The sequence below is a fragment of the Myotis lucifugus genome, unplaced genomic scaffold (assembly GCF_000147115.1).
Source record: "Myotis lucifugus unplaced genomic scaffold, Myoluc2.0 scaffold_104, whole genome shotgun sequence".
In the NCBI taxonomy this organism is placed as follows: Eukaryota; Metazoa; Chordata; class Mammalia; order Chiroptera; family Vespertilionidae; genus Myotis; species Myotis lucifugus.
In genome coordinates, this window is record NW_005871152.1 from 1,306,470 (window position 1) to 1,324,099 (window position 17,630).

At 40.3% G+C, this 17,630-nt stretch overlaps 1 pseudogene; it reads right to left on the reverse strand.

The window, feature by feature from the left end:
• Nucleotides 1-6,567: 6,567 nt before the first annotated feature.
• Nucleotides 6,568-7,587, reverse strand: LOC102437809 (annotated as a pseudogene).
• Between the last annotated feature and the right edge of the window lie 10,043 nt (nucleotides 7,588-17,630).

Consider the following 17,630-nt stretch of genomic DNA (forward strand, 5'->3'; position numbering starts at 1 on the left):
ATCAAGAATTCCTTAGACAACCAAGCACTGCATTTAGAACACTTATTCTCTCCTACACAATTGAAAGTGTCACATGCATAAAAAAGCCAAAGTTTTTTAAAAAAATTCCAACAAAACAATGTGACACTGTCTTCCCTTTGACTTCTTCCGCTGAATCCTTCACTGCTTATTACTATTATTATTGATAATAAGCATTTTTGTGCCACTAAATTATTCACAGGCCTTCTTACAGGCATCCTATCTATAAGCTACTTCTCAACCCCTCCATACGGTGAATCAGTTATATTCTGAATTTATTAAGAGTAAAACAAAGGCCTCAAACAAAAAAGTAAACTGTTCTTTCCAATTTTTTTTTTACTTAACAGAAATCATTTTTATCACACATCAACATTCTGGAACATTCTACAGATGAAAGTACAAAGTAAGTCCACCAATTATTTGGATAACGATTTTCCTGCAAGTATCCTCGAAGTACAACCGTATTTTCTTGGTAATTTTATCGAAGGAAAAAAATATTAACCTTATACCCAGACTTAATTTAACCTCCTCCAAGCAACTGCCAGAAACTTCCTTGGAAATGCTGGTTCTTGTTCTAGGAATTATGACACCTGAAGTCATGTATGACAGAAGCCTTGTTTTACCAAGAGCAAGGGAGCAGTCTAGCTATGAATCCACCTGTCCTGCCCATACATCACCACAACACAGCCACCAGCCACAGGCATTTCTCTGGCAGGTCAGTAACACATCAGTGCAATTTTCAAACTAGGTTATTCATCAACTGCACTTTCCTGATGAAGCCCCTCATGCTAAGAGCAGAACTACTGGGTTATTTTTTCCCCTTGTAAATGTCAACCCCCTAGTCCCTTTAAACACAAAATGTTGAGAGCAGGAAAGAAGGGCAGCAGCTTTTTTGTGGATGCCTCTTGCAATGATGGTGAGGACACTTCAGCTTCTAACATGGTGTGTGGTTTATAGATAGTGCTAAATAATTGATAATTAAAATAAAGGTGAAAAAGTCAATGACCCCCTCCTCTGACTGGCATTTGGCTGATAAAAGTAAGATTAGCATTTATTCTTCTTGCCCTACAAATGGTTATTTCCAGTAGAATCACAGAAAAGCTACTGTACCAAATTGAGTTATTTACAATCTCTTTCTCTTCTCTCTAAATGTACCTGTTTCAAACAATGTTAGCAATGCATCAAGCATATTTTTAAAAACAGAAAAGAAGCTTATTATTTTCAATTGAAAACAAAGAGAGGAGTCGCACCAGCTCCAGGGTCCCCATGTTCCTGGCCTTCCTCAAGAACAGAGAGATCAGGGCCCCTCCTCAGCCACACCGCTCACTGCGCAATTCCAGGGAACCCTCCAATGATCAGCCTTGCTAACCCTATAAATCTTTTCCTATCAAGCATGAAGCCCTCAGGGTAGCTGTGGGTAAAAGCTGGTGCAGCTTGGATGACTCCTCTGGACTAGGGATCAGCCATGCTGTCTGGCTTTTCCTGTCCTGATGACAAATGAAGATATAGTGTTGGGTCTCGAGGGATCATTTGAATGAATGTTATGATAACTGTAGATCAGGCTGAGATAGGACTCGGAGCTTCATAGAGAGCTCAGTCACCACCTCCTGCCCCACCTCCTGACTTAGCTGGTCCCTCTCCATCAGGGCTATTACCTGTCATGAGGGCTTTCCCTTACTGTCATCTCCTCTGAAACCCAGGGCAAAGGGTTAGGGTCTTACTACTGTTGGCTCACTGATGTCTTACTTAACAAGAGAAATACAGCAAGCTAAAACATTTTTTGTCTGGGTCATGTTGACCAATATGAATGAATCAAGTTATTTTTGTTGTTGTTGTTCAAGTCAAGATATACTCACTATTTGAACACTAAACATAGTCCTTATGACTTCTCTTCATCTTAGTTTCCCAGGGAACATCATAAGAATACTTTACAAGAAAGTTCCCAATATACAGATGGGCACCTAATTGCTTTTTTTTCATCTTCAAGTTTAAATACTTGAAGATGAACTAATCAATGAATTCATCAAGGATGGGGATTGAACTTTATCTTTTTTTAAAAAATATATATTTTATTGATTTTTTACAGAGAGGAAGGGAGAGGGATAGAGAGTTAGAAACATCCATGAGAGAGAAACATCAATCAGCTGCCTCCTGCACGTCCCCTACTGGGGATGTGCCCGCAACCAAGGTACATGCTCTTGACCAGAATCGAACCTGGGACCCTTCAGTCTGCAGGCCGGCACTCTATCCACTGAGCCAAACCAGTTAGGGCTGAACTTTATCTTTATCCACAAGCCTCACAGTATACTCAGGACACAGTAAGTGCTTAATAAATACTGCATATTTAAAAATACCTCATGAAACACCTGTCAATATATATAGGAACATTTTATTTTGTGACCAACCATTAAATTGTTGAGACTAAACATTAATCAATTTTTTTCAAAGAGGATGCACCTCAAAGTGTTGACTTGGGTTACCCCCCAAGGGAATAGTATTGGTGTCAGAGTAAGCTCTGTATTTCACGTTGAACAATTCAGAACTTAGACTTTCTATTTTGTAATAAAAAATATAATAAAGCTGGAGGCTACAACTGCCAAATTTTAATGTTAGGATGAGTCCCAGGAGAACATGATATATTCCTCATGTCTGGGAACTTTTCTCTTACAAAAGACAGATAATGATAAAGAAATACCACATTAACTATGAGACCAGGTGCAACATTGGATTGAAAAGTATGCTCATGTGTTATTGTCACAATCCCCCTTTACTATGGGTGTCAGAAGTGTATAGCATATGTAAATGGCAACATCATCAGTAAAGGAATCCTATTAATAAAGAGGGGGTATGCAAATTGACCATCACTCCTCCACAAAGATGGCAGTGCCCATAGCCACAAGATGGCGGCACTCAGTCCTCTCAGCCCCGCCAGAGTCTCCCAGTCCCAGGGGGCGGCCGCTGAGAGTGGGCAGCGTGAGTGGCTTGGCGGAATGCTTGCTTCGTCACCACAGCGATGAGGAAAACGTTACACCCCGGCTGTGTAGGGCCTCTGAGCAGCGGGCACGGAGTGGCCAGAGCAGAACGCTTGCCTCGTTGCTCCGGTGATGAGGCAAGCATTCTGGCCTTGCTGCGGAGGGCCAACTGACAGAACAGACTGGAACTGATTCAAAATGGCACCTGCTCCATTAGCCTTCACCCCAGTACTAAGTCTGGAGAACTGTCTTCTAAGTAAAGTAGATCCCTTACATGACCAATTATGACAGAAGGCTCAACCAGACCGGAAGTCAGTGCTGGGTTGCCAACCCAGCACTGACTGAGGCCGTGGCGGGTGCCCTGACGCAGCACTGACTGCCTAGGAGGCTGTGGATCAGGCCCGGAGAGAGACCTGCACAGAGAGAGGCAGGGTCTGATCCATAGCCTCTGTGGCAGCCGTTGATCAGAACTTGCCTCCCTTTCTCTCCCGCCATCGCCAACAGCCGCACCTCCATTTCTCTCCAGGCCTCCACTGGGGCTGCCGACCAGTCCCGCCTTTCTGACCAGGCCCTGTTGATAGGCCCAGAGACGCTGACTGGCATAGAAACTGACCAATCAGAACCAAATTGGCCATCAGAGGAGAGCAGTTGGGGGCGAGATCAGGCCTGTGAGGGAGGGCAGTTAGGGGTGATCAGGCCAGCAGGGGAGAGCAGTTAGGGGCAAGATCAGGTCAGCAGGGGAGGGTAGTTGGGGGCGATCAGGCAGACAGAGGCAGTTAGGGGTGATTAGGCTGGCAGGGGATAGCAGTTAGGGGCAAGATCAGGCCAGCAGGAGAGGGCCATTGGGAGCGAGATCAAGCCGGCAGGAGAGGGCAGTTGGGGGCAACCAGGCTGGCAGGTGAAGGCAGTTGGGGGCGAGATCAGGCTGGCAAGGGAGGGCAGTTAGGGGTCATCAGGCAGGCAGAGGCAGTTGGGGGTGAGATCAGGCCGGCAGGGGAGGGCAGTTAGGGTCAATCAGGCAGGCAGTGAGGGTAGGGGTGATCAGGCAGGCAGGCAGAGGCAGTTAGGGGTGATCAGGCAGGCAAGCAGAGGGGTTAGGGGCAATCAGGCAGGCAGGCAGGTGAGTGGTTAGGAGCCAGCGGTCCCAGATTGTGAGAGGGGTGTCTGACTGCTGGTGTCTGGCAGTTGGACATCCCCTAAGGGGTCCCCGATTGGAGTGGGTGCAGGCTGGTCTGAGGCAACCCCCCCCCTGCATGAATTTTGTGCACCGGGCCTCTAGTCTTTAAAATAAGTGAGCAGATATTACACAACCATCAGTCTCTTCTCTCAAACGTATGCCACATGCACTGACATACTCCATTTATGTGTCAAATATTCGAACAGGGTGGCTGCCTTTAATTTTCAAAGCTCATTCTGTTCTTCAAATCTTAGAATTATGGCTTCTTATAAAAAGAATAATGAAAATATTTGCAAGAGCTACATAAACAATGTGAAATAGATTTTTAAAAAATCAGGTTCACTATACATGACTGAGCCAAAGTACTTGAAAGCAGGGGTAGGTGGGTGGGAGGGAAGAGATTAAGAATTTCTATGCACATATGCATAACCATGGACACAGACAATAGTGTGGTGAAGGCCTGGGGTGAGGGGCAGGTGTGGGCCAGAAGGGGTCAAATGGGAGAAAGGGGAACATCTGTAATACTTTCAACAATAAAAATATATTATTAAAGAACAAACATATATTGACATCAGGGCAACCAGCTGAGTCTGAAAGATCTTGTCTTTGGAAACACACATCCAAAGCAGAATTTTATGACATGAAACAAGATTACTGACCATTTCATCTGAAATGGATTGATCCAGAAGGAAAGGCAGAAGCAATATTGTAAAGTAGTCTCGTGATTGGGTTGTTTTAGCAGCTTAGGCCCTGCACACTATTTACTGTAAACCACTCTGGTCCAGGGAATCAGAGAATGAATATTCTAGGCAATATGCTGCAGATTGCAGCATTAAGAGACACTTCACGTCTGTAATATGAAGATGATGATCATCCTCTGTGCGTTACAAGGGACGGAACTTGCGGACTGCAACCAAGGATTTCTTGCAAGCACTTGAAAAGGGAAATAACAACTTTATCTACAAATACTGCTATTGCCCCAAGTCTCTACTGAAATAGGTTGATGGTCTGGCCCTCTGAGTTAGCAAAAATGTAAATAAAGGTCACAACTTTCCTAACATAATGAGAACTCTGCCTCCCTCATTTAGTGTCTAAAGCATATGGCTTTCACACTAGCGAGCAGCATGGAAGAGCTGCACTATGGGTAGTTGTTTGAGTTTAATCGTGAGTTGTCTGTGAGCCAGCACCTGCAAAGGGCTGGCTTAAGACATCTGATATTTGAAAAAGACAGTCTAATGGACCTGCTGAATACTCCTTTTCATACTGCTCAATTCTCTAAGCTTGGCCCATTTTAAGTTAGATCATCAAGAAGCAATGTATTTGCACCAAATTATCTCACTTCTCCATAGAAATGCCTTCACTGATGGATGATACAAAGTTTTGCCCTGAGCAAAACTGAGGGTCGATATGGAAACTGTCTCATCAGTGTTTCTATTGTTTTTGTAAAGCTGTAGCTAGGCAGTGTCCACTATGCTTGCAAGTATCTGTTTTAAAAAGGCCCACAGAAATTCACCTCACTTACCTTGATTTCAAGTAAAGGTTTATTTGTGTGTGTAATGTGCAAGCTTTCTTTTGTCTGTAGTGAACATCAGGTAACTGATGACGTTTCCTTTTAGATGTTTGGAAACTCATAGCTGAATGAACTCACCTAGGTTTAATGGCACTATTTTTGGGTAGATTTTTTTTTAGATAGCATTTTTTTTTCTATTGTAGTCATCGACTACCCATTTTACAAGATGTTTTAACTTGGAAGCTTCTTTTGAAAATTTGAAAATTTTAGAGGCATACATCTGAGAGTGAACAGCAAAGGAAGCAACATTCACTGAACATTTTCTTTGTTCTAAGTAGTTTACATATATAACCAAAGGTGTTAATAACACATTTGTCTGTTTTAAAGATGAGGTTCAGGTATGTCAAATAACATAATCTATGCTACAAAGGTAGTAAGAGTCAGAGCTTATATTTGAACCCAATCTTTTGTGGTTTTGTCTAAAACACGTACTCCTATCTATGGCTCCCCTATCTATCTATTAAACATTCATTTTTATTTTCTTTATTTTTTCTGCACAGGCTCATCCTGTAATAGACTTTTTTATTCCTTAAGGAGAATTCATTTAGCCATTGATTACACATAGCCTTTCTCAATACTCTTTTCTTTCCACTTAAGAAACTGGAATACGTCATGATGAGCATGATCATGCCAAAACAAAATTGCTGGTTCATCATCTAGAGAACAAATACACACTTAATTGCTTGACACTTTATTGAACACAAAGCAAGATGAAGCATCACTGCCTTCACGGTACAGAGCTGAAGCAGGAACCCAGCGAGGGGGAGACAGCACAGCTCTCCTTCATGGGGAAAATGTGCCCCTCACAGTCCCGTCTTGTTGTGGGAAGACTAACCCATGTTCTGTCGGTTGCCGTAGCCCCTAGGATGCGTGTCCTTCCAGTCATCCCACTCCCGAGCTTGGCTGTGTGTTTGCTCATCATCCTCTTTCTTCTTTTGTTTCTGATCTTCCTTTCCCTGAGCTACTATTTTGACCTCGGATGTTGTCTTGGGTATTCCCTGATCTGGTAATGTTCCACATTTCCCATACTGGTCATACCAGTCGCTCACCGCCATAGATGCCAGACTGGGATAACCAGCTCCAAATACTTTGGTTTGGGTCACATTCCGAGTGAGAATGAAGGGTCTCCCTGGAGGCCTGTCCTGATGAGATGAGGGTGAAGTCGATGCCTCTGATGAAGAGCCTCTTCCTCTCAGGATCGTCATCTCCTGGTCGATGCTCTCAACCTCTTCTAAGCTGATAACAATCCACCTTCGGAGCTGGAGGAGGTAATATTCTCGAACATTCTCATCGTCTACTTGGCCGCTTTCCACGGCAGATTTCATCGCGGACAACCTCTGCTCCACCTCCTTCCTCTGCTTGTATCTCTCTATTTTCGTCTGTCTCTTAGTTGCCATCGCAAGGAGACTAGGATGGGCCACGGGGGAAAGAGCTGTGTTATTTTCAGTCGGGTTGTTGTTGGTTTGGGGCAACTCGAACTCTGCCACGTGATAGAATTGGCACTGAGTTAAGTAGTTTACGAAGTGTTCCCGAGCCCACTGCAAATGATCGAGACGCTTGCTGGGGTCGACCTGCTTCATGGCCAGCGCGCCTTGAAGTGCGGGCACCAGCAGGTACTTCAGGTCTGTGGAAGCAATCTCCTCCAAATCTTCATTTCTGCTGAACAAGTCGAGTTTTGACAACATTTCGGCTGCCTTCTCAAGTTGTGTTAGCCCCTCCGATACCTTCTTTTGGATGATCTTGGAAGTGCTGGGTTCAGCCGTCTCTTCCACTTCATCCAGAAGTTGTTGGCTAGTGTTGAACAGCTCTGGGAGCCGCGGCAGCGGGAACTCTTCTTCCACTGTTGACATCTTGGGAAAGGGATAAACATTAATTTTTATATTAAGTTTACATTGAGCTTGATTAAGTTAATTAATTAAGTAAATATCCATTCCCCTTTGCAGCATTGTTGTGCAGTTTAAATAAAGTCATGAATGTACTTTGAGAGAATTTTTAAATGATATACAAATGTGGTGTTTTATTACCTATTACTCCATTATATTGATCATTGCAGGATTTGAATGACTGTATTAAAATCTAATGGTTGTATGTGAGCATGTAATTATAAATCTTGAGTGCTCCACTATTCACCCTATTAGTGCTCAACAATGATTTTTAATCAACTGGAAAGCTGAAAAGGGCTTTGATAAAAGCCCCTCGAATGTAAAATACTTTACTGAAGTTCATCAACAAATGACATTCTAAATTAAACTTCAGTTCATAAAATTCCTATTCTGATGAAGAAATCATTCTACTACCACACATATAGCAGCTTCTTACAAGCCATATGAAAGCATGCATTTGAAAATCCTGCAGTGGTCTTCTGACCGGCAAACAGGTATTTCTAAGATGGATAGAGAAACTATCCCTTTTCTGTGTCCTGAGGAATAGTCACAGACTTTATAAAATGATCCACGGTCTCCAAACACAGACAAGAACAGTCCCTTCACTCTTCATCCCAGCCTGAATCTTCAGCCAACATTAAAGTGCAACCTCATTATGCTTGATCCTATTTCATTAATGTCTCTCTCTCGCTCTTTCTCATTCCAGCTCTTTATCCTTCCAGAAAATGACTTTTGCTATTTTGACTCTGACATTAATTATATTGTTCACATTATGTGTTAGCCCTACTTCCTTTATCTTGTAAGAAAATGTTTTAAAACATGCTGCGTTAGAAACCATGAATATTTTTCTAAAAATATCAACTGCAAGTATCACGCAATGAAAACATCATCATAATGAAAAAAAAATCTGGTGCTGCTTCATTATTAAGAAGGTATACAACTTAAGATGGACATTGCAGGCCTGGGTACTACTTAAAACTTAATTCCATTGATAGGACATTTAGCAAACTGTAGACAAAATATGTTATCTATTTTATTTTTTAATAATATCTTAGCTCAACCCCTGCCCATAGTTTACCATCACTAGTGGTTGGGATGAGTATTTATTTTACTTTTCATTGTATTTCCAGAGGTCCTTGGCCATTGGCCTATTCAGTTATCATATGGTGAGAAATTTCATGGACTCTCCTGGCGCTCTATAAATATAAATACAAATAAAATAATATGTGACCCTTAAACCATGATAGTAAAGACAGTTCCAAGCAGTCACTGATACTCTGTTAGAGAAGTGGTAGAAAGAAAAGTTGGGGTTGCAAAGATGAGAAACACATCCCTTTCTTAGAGGAGTATCTCTGATCCAAAAGACCAACAAGGAGGGAACTGCCTACTGAGCAAGTTGAGCGTGTCTGGGAAACTTCGCAGCCCCCTTAATGCCAATGCAAACACAGAAAAAGTAGCAGGAAAATAAAGAAGCATGTGAGTGTATCTGTCAAGTTTCATTGTCAGGAAGCAGAGCCTGAGGCAAAGACTTGGATGCAAACTGTAAGAGAGAGAAGGAAGCAGAATGGGGAAGAAGAGAGAGCTAAGCCAGGATGTGGTGTCAAGTGAAGTCTAGTGTTGGTCTGATGGGTTGGGAATAGGCAAGACTCTAGACCAGTGGTTCTCAACCTTCTGGCCCTTTAAATACAGTTCCTCATGTTGTGACCCAACCATAAAATTATTTTTGTTGCTACTTCATAGCTGTAATGTTGCTGTTGTTATGAATCGTAATGTAAATATCTGATATGCAGGATGGTCTTAGGTGACCCCTGTGAAAGGGTTGTTCGACTGCCAACGGGGTCGCGACCCACAGGTTGAGAACCACTGCTCTAAAACAAGAATCAACAGTTTTTTGTTTTTTGTTTTGCTGTAAAGGGCCAGATAGTCTTTCCTGCAACTACTCAACCTTGCCATTGTAGATGTAAACAGCTGTAGCCAATAAAATAAATGAGCCTGGTTTGTTCCAATAAAATGTTATTTACAAAAAAAGTCAGGAAGACAGATTTGGAGGAACCATAGTTTGCGAACTGCTTCTCTGGAGTATAAATCATACCACAGAGGAGTGCGCCCCACTCCGGAGGCAAGGAGTTTGGCCTTTTGTAGTGTGTATCGTCATCATCTGTGGAGCTAGGGTGGGGGTGGTGCCCAGGCTCCCAGACAAGGTGGTTCCCATCAACCAGGACAGTAGTTCTCAAGCTTCTCTGTGAATCAGAATCCCTTGGGGCTTTACAAAGGACAGATTTCTGGGCCCCACCCTAGAGTGTCTGATTCAGTAGTTCTGGAGTAGGTTCTGAGTCTGTAGTAGTAGCAAATTTCCAGGTGAAATTAATGTTACCTTTTTGGGAGCCACTCCTTTTGATCACTGAGCTCAGATGATTCTCCGGAGTAGGGGCAGCTGTGAGCACTTTGCAGCCAACGCAACAGCTGGAGGCCTGATGAACTTGTCTGGTAAAGAGTATTTATTTCAGCAGGGCACCAACAGCGTCCAGTGTAATACTTCAAGTGTGCAGTATGGAAAGATACATTTTGAAAAATAAACTTCTGAATAAGGAAATGTTTATTCATGCCACATTCTCCTTTTGATGAGGCTGCTCAGTCCTGAAATATCATTGCCTAGCCCCGTGTTTGGCAAACTGCGGCTGGCGAGCCACATGCAGCTCTTTGGCCCCTTGAGTGTGGCTCTTCCACAAAATACCCCGTGTGGGCACTCACATACAGTGCAATTGAAACTTCCTGGCCCATGCGCAGAAGTCGGTATTTTGTGGAAGAGCCGGTATTTTGTGGAAGAGCCACACTCAAGGGGCCAAAGAGCCGCATGTGGCTCGCGAGCTGCGGTTTGCTGAGCCGCAGTTTGCCGACCACTGGCCTAGCCTATTCTGATCCAACTATTTCTTAACACTGAGTTATAGCCCTCTGAGTATCTTTACTTATTCATATTTGTTTTCTACCATGTGTTATTGATGCATCCATTGGTATTGGTTAGCATACGAATCTTTGTTAAATTCTAATCTCCTTGAGAGCACAGATCATGTTTTCTCCTAATTTTATAACTATCAAGGGAAGAGAATTATATCACTTCATAGCTGTTTTGAATCAATATTTCCCAGGGAAAATGAAAATGATGGCATATAGAAAATAAGAGTGGTTTTTTTAGTACCTCCCATAAATTCTACCGTGTTCTTTACCTATATTTCTGTTAGTATAAAACATTCCCAGACAATTGACATTAGTAGCATAAACAGTGAATGTCACTAAATTTGTCCTCATATGTATTAGTGGAAGCCCAGTGCTCGAAATCGCATGGCCCTGCCCACCCACTCGCACCCCGCCACACTTGCAGCCCCACCCACCCACACCAATCTTTGATCATTACAGCTTTAGGGCCACAGGCCTTTTAGAATATAGATGCCCCAAGTATTAATGCCTTCCTATGAGCACTCTAATTCTGGCTCATAGATTCACTGGAAAAAGACCGAAGCAGAAAAAAATCTTAATTTGTGCATTATGAAGCCAGTTCTCTGAGCTGCCTGCAGTTTGAGGGGGAAAATATAGATCACTTTGTCCTGAACTGTGTATTTAAATCTTGATTTATCTTTCTTAATATCCTCAAAGACAAAGCAGAGAAATGTGGCTTGGGGTTGTGGCTACTTGACTATTTAAACCAGTTTCTAGAGTGAAATTAAGTCTAGCTAAAGGGCAAGGATTAAGAAAATTATTTCAAACTCAAGTGTTCAGATAATCAGAGAGAGAGAGAGAAAGAGAGAGAGAGAGAGAGAGAGAGAGAGAGAGAGAGAGAGAGAGAGAAAGAAAACCAAGGAGTAAGTAGCCAGGAGGGTGGCTCAATTAGCCAGAGCTGACAGAGGACTGAAGAGCTGAATAAAATGAGAAATTATCATATTATATAGATCAACACAATATAAGCTAACATAGTGAGTTCCAGCCAGAATATTTTAAGAAGCACTGGTAAAGAGTCAAATACCAAGCAAATTAATAACAGAAGACAAGAGCTAAATCATAGGGCACAGGTAAAGCTAAGATCCATTTTTTTTTGGAAAAAAGAGGAATTAGTATCCAAGAGATCATAAACAGAAAAAAAAGGATACAGGTAATGACAAAAAGGAAGGAGAGTAAATATAAGTGGTGTGTGCAGCTTTTATCCCTCAGAATATGTAGAGGCATAAATTAAAAATCAAAGGTATTATTTTGTAAGGATGAACTTCAACATACATATTTTACAATCAAACTAAACCCCTCCTAGATATATAAGCTAGATAAACTTACAAATGTGCACCAACAGATATGACTAAGAGTGTTCAAAGCAGTGTCATTCATAAAAATAAACAACTAGAAACAACCCCATATCTATTTACAGGAGAATGGATATATTGTGTTATGTGCACATAATAGAATATTATACATCAGGGGAAATAAATGAACTGTAATTACATGTAATAACACAAATGAATCTTAAAAATATAATGCTGAGTGAAGAAAATGAGCCATATAAATCCTGCTTCCACTTAAGCTGTAGAAAGCTGCAAGAAAATGCTGTTCCCATCCTAATGACAACAAAAACCAGATGATATACAAGATCATAACTTCTACTGAACCCACCGGGGAGCTGAGGTCATAGTAAGGCAACCACAAGAGCTGAATTTCCAGGAGAGGCAATCCACTCCAAGGAGAGAAAATACATGGAAATTATTTTCCCTTTGCTAGAGTAAAAGAAAAACAGGGGGCCACTTCAGAAGAAGGTAAGTAATCAGGTAAATGTTAATAAGATCTTAAAGGCCAACTGTAAGCTAGTATGTAAACTTAGAATAACCAGGAGCCCCAGACATAGGGTGGTTCATACTCACACACCTGCTCTTCTCCCCTGGGCTCCCAGAGTGCTCTCAGGAAAGATTAGGGGCAGAACAGGAGAGCAGAGAGCTCTCCCTTCACTGGTGTAGGTACACAGAAGGTGAATAGCTTCTGCTTGGATTCAGGTAGAAAACACCTTGCACTTCCCTGGACCATCTCTCACAAAAGACAAACACCTCAGCCACTCGGGGAAGGGCAGCAAACCCTCTTATCTAGGGTCAAAGTAAAATCCATCTACCTCTGAAGAAACACTGTGACCCTCCCCATGGCTACCTTTCCCAGGGCAGGGTAGAAACAAAGTTGTCTTCCCCAGGCCCAGAGAAATGAAATCTTCATGCCCCAGGGTGCTGCATCAATACAAAGCAGAAGTCTGCTCCCCTAGGGGAGGATCAGGAAATGCTTCTGCCACAGATACAAGGTAGAGTTTGCTTGATACAAGTAGAATTGGCAGAAACACCGAGACTGTCCTATAGACAAGGCCCAGGTGCATAGATCCTGGCTAAAGTTAAGACTGACCCAGAAGAACCAAAATATCTCCTGGTCCCACAACAAACCTAGTAGCTAGTAACAAGCAATAACAGGCTACCCCTGAGGAAGGGGAAAGAGTGTGGAGAGAGACCCTTGCAACACAGGCATAATTGTGACTCCTGAAAGCTGAGGGTAGAGCAGGAGCTCAGAGAATAAGCGTCCAGTACTCCAGACCCCACTGGGAAATCAAGGTAATAGCTGTTCACTGATGGGGGAACTTGAAACCTGTGGTATACCGAGAGTAACTATAGCAACAACAAAACAGTAACTCAGCTGAACCAGTGACTAGATTGATTCAAACCCCCATAAGTCTCAGCAAAGAGAAATACCTACTTCCAGACAAATGCTATCTCCTCCATTCTGTCCTGTCTACAAATAATGTCCCATAGTCAATAAAAAATATGAGACAGACAAAAAACTCGGAAAAAACCCCCACGTGATTTCCAAGGGATAAAGCAATAATTAGAATCAGATTCAGAGATAACTCAGGTGTTACATCTATCAGATAGAGATTTTAAAATAATTATGATTAATATGCTAAAGGATCTAATGGAAAAGTTTTATGACATATGTAAAAAGATGAGGCATTTTAGCAGGGAGATGGAAACTATTAAAAATGTCAAATAGAAAAGCTATAAATAATAACTTGATATCAGAGATAATTCTTTCAACAGACATATCAGTAGACTGCATATAGCTAAGGGAAGAATCCGTGAACTTTGGGATAGTTCAATCAAAATTATCCAAAGTTAAGAACAAAGAAGAGAAGAAGGGAGGGACGGGGGCGGGGGGCGGACGGGAGAGAGAGAGAGAGAATGAACCAGAATAGAGTATCCAACGCTGTGGTACAATATCAAATAATCTAACATATGTAGTTGGAGTTCAAGAAAAAGAAGAACAGACTTCTTGTTAGAAATTTTGTGAGTTAGAAGGTGATGAAACATCGTAATTAAAGTGCTCAAAGGAAAAATACTGTCAACCCAGAATTCTATATTTAGCAAAGTCATACATCATAAAGGAAGGCAAAACAAAGACTATTTTCAGATGAACAAAAGCTAAGACAACATAATGCCAGCAGATCTGAACTGCAATAAATTTTAAGCTAAGTTCTTAGGCAGAAGGAGCATGGGATCATACGCAAATTTAGAACTGCATGAAGAAGTGTAAAGCACCAGAAATGGTAAAAATTAGAGTAAATATAGAGTTTTTAATTATGTTTCTTACTAACTTTAAAAAAGCAAATACAGCAAAAGTGTATTACAGGGCTTATAACATAGAAATAAAATGTATGACAATGGTAAGAAAGTTGGGAGGGAAGAAAGTGTGCTGTTATAAGGCTCATATACTCCATGTGAAGTGATATAATGTAATGTGAAAATACACTATAATGACTTAAAGACATATTGTACATCTTAGAGCAATCACCAAAAAATTATAAAAGATATTTAACTAAAAATGCAAGTGGTGGTGAAATAGAATAAAAAAAATGTTCAATTAATCAAGAAAAAAAGTCAGGAAAAGCAGAAAAGTGAACAAAAAACAGATAAGACAAAAACAAAGTAAAATGGTATATTTAAATTGAACCAGAAATAATTTCATAAAATGTAAATTGCCTGAATTCTCTAATTTAAATGATAATTCACAGAAACTGAACCATAACATAATAGCATTTTTATAAGCCTCAAAAATGAGTTAAACTAAACAATATTCTTTCTAAGATTGTTATGTCTACATAATTATATAACTATTTAAATTCTGAATGGAAAAGTCACAATATATATAACTTCTGGAAAGAGAGAGGCAGCACAGTAGCTGTGGTGAATTGGTGAAATTCTGGTTCTTGAATTGGCTATTGAGTGTACTAGTACACTGCATTAATATGCTTTGACAGTCTCAAATACATTACTTGTATTTTGTGATATGTATTAAAGAAAATGCTTTTAAAAAGAAGATTGTTCAAATAACTAAATATAGAAAAGTACCTAAAGTAAGCTATACTGATTTTCAAAAAGCAAAGGGAGGAAGGGTTTCTAAACTATGCTAAAGTGAGAGATTCCATAAAAGTTTATTTCAACAAAAATGTCTTGATTATATGTTCTATGTGCAAGATGCTGAGCTATTCATTGGATATAAAATTATGAATAAGACACCATTCCCAACTTGGGCAGCTTACAACATAGTGGAGGAGTTCACTGTCAAATCTCTATGTAGGCACGGAGAGTCAGTGGAAGTACCCATGAAACAAGATTGGCCATATGTTGATTACTTCTGAAACTCCGTGATGGGTGCAAGGTGTTCATTATATTATTTTTTCACATCTATATATATTTGAAATTTCTCCTAATGAGAAGTGGGTTTGCTTGTTTTATTTTTTTACAAAAACTATCTGGTTCAGTAGTTTTAATACAAAATGGGATGAGAATTGGTGAACTTTTGATAAGCAGTGAAAAAACTAGGTGATAATTTCATGATTCCAAAGTTCCTGACAGGCTAGAACAATGGGCTAAATAAAAAAGTAAAACTATAATAAAGATGCAAGAAAAAGAAGTAAAAGGCATACACACTGGAAATGAAGAAACTGTCTCTACTTGTAAATGACATGATTGTCTATACAGAAAATCTCTCAAAGAAGCTTCAAAAAAAACTATTAAAACTAATGAGTGAGTGCCCTGACTAAGTAGCATAGTTGGTTAGAGCATCATCCTGATACACAAGGTTGTGGATTTGACCTCCCATCAGGGCACATACAAGAAGCAACCAATGAATGCATAAATAAGTGGAACAACAAACCAATGCTTCTCATTTCTCCTCCTCCTCCTCCTCCTCCTCCTCCTCCTCCTCCTCAGCCTCCTCCTCCTCTTCTCTTCCTCCCCTCCCTCTCTTCCTCTCACTGTAAAAAACAACAAACTAATTCATGAATATCAAGGTTGAAGAATACAATGTAAATATAAATATTTAATATTTCTATATACTAATAGTGAATAATCACAAATTTAAATTTTTGAGTTACCATTCTCAATAGCACCCAAAAAAGAAATATCTGTAAAATCTTGCAAATGAATGAGTGCAAAATCTGTATACTAAAAACTACAAAACACTGATGAAAGAAATAAAAACAGATCTAAATAAATGGAGTGATCTAACAGTTCACAGATTAAAAGGTTCAAAACTCTTAATATGCCAATTATCCCCAAACTGATCTATAGATTCAATATAATCCCAATCAAAATCCCAGGATAGCCCTAACTGGTTTGGCTCAGTGGATAGAGCGTCGGCCTGCGGACTGAAAGGTCCCAGGTTCGATTCCAGCCAAGGGCATGTACCTTGGTTGCGGGCACATCCCCAGTAGGAGGTGTGCAGGAGGCAGCTGATCGATGTTCCTCTCTCATCGATGTTTCTAACTCTCTATCCCTCTCCCTTCCTCTCTGTGAAAAATCAATAAAATATATTTTAAAAAAAATCCCAGGATATATTTTTATAAATCAACAAACTCACTCTAAAATTCATACAGCTAGGGAAATAAAATAGTCACAACATTTTGAAAAAAGAGAACCAAGTTGGAAGTTTCAAAATCACCTGATTTCCAAACTTACTATAAAACTACAGTCTGATGTGGGAGAGCAGACAGACATAAACATAAATGGAACACAATAGAGACTCTAGAATTAGATGCACACATATAAGTATCAATATTTCATGAAGGGGCAAAAGTAATTCAATGGAGAAAGGAAAGTCATTTTAACAAGTGTTCCTGAAGATGATTATACATATAACAAGGGTAAAAATATTTGTAAATGAACCTCAATCCATACCTCTCACCCCATACAAACATTAACTGAAAATCAATCATTAAAGCCTAAAACTATACACTTTTAAAAATATAAGAGAAAATCTTGTATTGAGTTAAACAATAATTTCTTAGATACAACCGCCAAAGCATAGTCCATTGAGGATAACAGTTGAAAATTTACACTTCATCAAAATGAAGAGCATCTACTCTTCAAAAGACAATAGCTAGGGGTTAGAGAGGTTGTGAAGACAAAGGAACCCTCATACACTACTAATGGGAATGTAAACAGGTACAGCCACTATGGAAAACAGTATGGAAGTCCCTGAAAATATGAGGAATAGAGTTACCATATGACCCAGCAATCACTCTTCTGGTTATCTACTAGAAAAATTTGAAAACATTTATTCATAAAGATATATGTACTCCCATGCTTAGTGCAACATTATGCACAGTGGCCAATACATGGAAACAACTGTAGTGTCCTTCAATAGATGATTGGATAAAGAAGATGTGGTAGATATATACAATGGAATACTACTTAGACACAAGAAAAGACGAAATACTGCCATTTGTGATAATATGGATGGATCTTGAGAATATCATGCTAAGCAAAATAAGTCAGACAGAAAAGTAAAAAACAATATGATTTCACTCATAAGTGGGGTATAAAACTGAAAGCAACAAACAAGACAAACAAAAACTAAAGACACAGACAACATTGAGGTGGTTACCCGAGGAAAAAGGGAGTGGGGGTAGTAAAAGGTAAAGGGGGTGAAATGCATGGTGACAG